General features: G+C 35.7%; 1 protein-coding gene across 2 annotated transcripts in view; it reads right to left on the reverse strand.

The window, feature by feature from the left end:
* The window catches only part of PRKD1 (protein kinase D1), a 327,764-nt gene that overhangs the window by 264,174 nt on the left and 60,683 nt on the right, over positions 1–2,907 (reverse strand). The window lies entirely within an intron of this gene.

Here is a 2,907-nt window from a genome sequence, read left to right on the forward strand (position 1 = left end):
TCCTCATTCTTAACAACTCCCCTGGAATACAGTTAACTTCCATCATGACAGTCATCAACTCCAGGTTATTTTCATTCCTTCTCCTTATTTTTACCAAGGTGGGGTAAAACTAAAGGCAATCAGATGAAACTCTTACCCTTAGTTCAGATTTCCTCCATATTTCATGCAATCCATTAAACAAACACCCAGATTGTATTTCACAGTAAGATGAGCAGAAGCACACCTCTTCAGCTGCAGCCCCTTTCCTTGTGCATTCATGGGTGCCAAAATCAGAACCTACAGTGTGGGAGCCACACACAGTTGCATCTTGTTTTGAGTTTTTGTTTGCAAACTGTCAGTAAGATCAGAATAAATTGCACGATATGCAGCCCGATATGTATATTCTTGAGCACATCTCAATGTATCCACCAAAAAATATTCATAGCTGCAGGTGTACAAAAAAAAAGGCAGAATTATGGCTTGATTTGCCTTGATAAGCATGGCAATTTTCTGTACACTTTTCATAAAGTGCTAATCAATTTCAGCTCAAAATAGACTGAAACACCCAACAGATTGCTGCCATAGTCCACAAATGTTTGTCATTCGTAGGCTGTGGCAATAATGTGAATTCTGAGGAGGGAAACTTCAACACAACTATACCTTGTAAAAATCCCTTTCATTTGCCTTAATAACCCCTGGAGAAATGCTAAGAATTATTCCAAAATCACATAAGTTTGAATGTTCCATTTCTTTCTTGTTACATCTAAGTATTGCTTGTCACATAGTAATATCTGTTCTAAGTATGGTTTATAGATGGATTATACTTAGAACTCAGTGTAACGATGATATTTAAGAACCAGATATCACATCCATATTGTTTAATGCTCTTCTAAAACATAATTATAGATATCACATTCAACTTGGAATTGAATCATCATGGATTTCTGCAATAAGTTACTCTTTGTATTTTCATGTGTTAAATATAGAAAAAATTTTTGAAAATGTTTTGTCAATATTCTAGTCCTTCCATTAAGGTTATTTCACAAACACTTAGAGGTGCTAATATTCATATTAATGCACCTTTTTGAGCAGCAGTGATCCTGCCATGTGAATCATTCATCTGCCTGGGATGTTTTGCCAAACACAAGTGCCAAAACTTTGCTGAGCATGGTTACACTCCTGTAAGTGAGTCTCTCTGCTCAAAACTCAGCAGAAACTTTCCCTTTCGTTAAGTGTGAGAAACAAACGGTAATGACATTTAGATCTGGGTATGATACGCTTTTGATGTAAAGTAGGAAATTAAATGAGAATAGATAACATTTCAAACTTTCACACCTTCCTCTTTAAAACTATAAAAGTGAAAATATTATAATTTGGGGAGGATAAAAGCTACATGGTTTGGCCTTAGAAAAAAAGAGTACTGGAAATTTGTGACTTAAAGCAACTTCTGTGATCACCATCTGCCAAAAACATTATTATCAAAATCAGAGGCAGTATAGTAGACACAGTCTTTGTGGTCAAAAAGCCTGAGTTCTTAAGTTGACCTGGCCATTAAATATGTGATCTTGAACAAGTGACGTGCCCTATGTCTCAGTTTCCTCATCTATAAAAAGGGGATTATTGGGGTGCCTGGGTGGCTCAGTCAGTTAAGCGTCCGACTTCAGCTCAGGTCATGATCTCACAGTCCATGAGTTCAAGCCCTGCGTCGGGCTCTGAGCTGTCAGCTCCAGCAGCCTGGAGCCTGCTTTGGATTCTGTGTCTTCCTCTCTCTCTGCCCTTCCCCTGCTCATGCTCTGTCTCTCTCTGTCTCAAAAATAAATAAAAACATTAAAAAAATAAAAATAAAAAAAATAAAAAGGGGATTATTATAAGTGAGATAATACATGCAAAATTCTGAGGATTAAATGAGGTAATACATACGATGTTCTTAGCAAAATAGGTTCCAGACAATTCTTAGCAAACATTAGCTGTTATTACCAGCATCATCACCATCATCATCATTGCCTGAAAGAGCACATCTAGACCATCTCTCTGATTGTGACAGTTAAGTGCTCTTATCTGCTTTACATGAACTGTCTGCCAGGTGTTTGTTTCTAGGTCTGGGTCCTCGTGAGTCTCATTTATTAATGTATTTTCGAAAAGAGATAACATGTTTGGAAATCAAGTCAGTTCTGAAATGGTAAGCCTCTTGGCCCAAATTACCATATACTAATCTTCTTAAAATAAGAGTGAAAAGGGTATATAAAAAATGTGAAACACACTTAGAAAGTGTTCCTGACTCTCCTGGGCAAATGGAAAATTGTCATCTTTTCCTTATTCCAGACCTAGTAAAACAGCGAACGTATTCATTGATAAGCTATTCCCATGATGTCACTCTTCTCACCCATTGGTGTCATCCTGGAATTTAGCTAGACAGTCACCTGCACTGAGCCATTAGATTTTCTGGAGCCACAGAGAATAAAATTCATACATCCTGACCGTGAAAAATTGAATTTGATGTTGCTTCAGGAGAGGAAATTCATTTATTTCTTACCCCCCCCAAAAAACAAAAACACACCATTGAGGGAATACTTACTAATATACTTAAAATGTAACCACAAAAATACATTTCAAATCTTCTTAAATAATTACTACAGTCAAAAGGAAAACAGCTGACTGCTTGGACTCAAAAAGCCATTTAAAATCTCCATATCAAATACCTTCCTTTTCTTTCTTCCCCCTTGAATATTTCTGTGTGGTAGTTGCTCTGGAGCAAATAGATATCCAAAGCAGTCAAAACAGATATATTCAAGTGAATTCAGGTCATTAAAAAATATATATTATTTTAGATGTATTTATTTATTTTAGATGTATTTATTATTTTAGATGCATTTATTATTTTAGATGTATTTATTATTTAGATGTATTATTTTAGATGTATTTTAAATG

The sequence above is a fragment of the Acinonyx jubatus genome, chromosome B3 (assembly GCF_027475565.1).
Source record: "Acinonyx jubatus isolate Ajub_Pintada_27869175 chromosome B3, VMU_Ajub_asm_v1.0, whole genome shotgun sequence".
Classification (NCBI taxonomy): Eukaryota; Metazoa; Chordata; class Mammalia; order Carnivora; family Felidae; genus Acinonyx; species Acinonyx jubatus.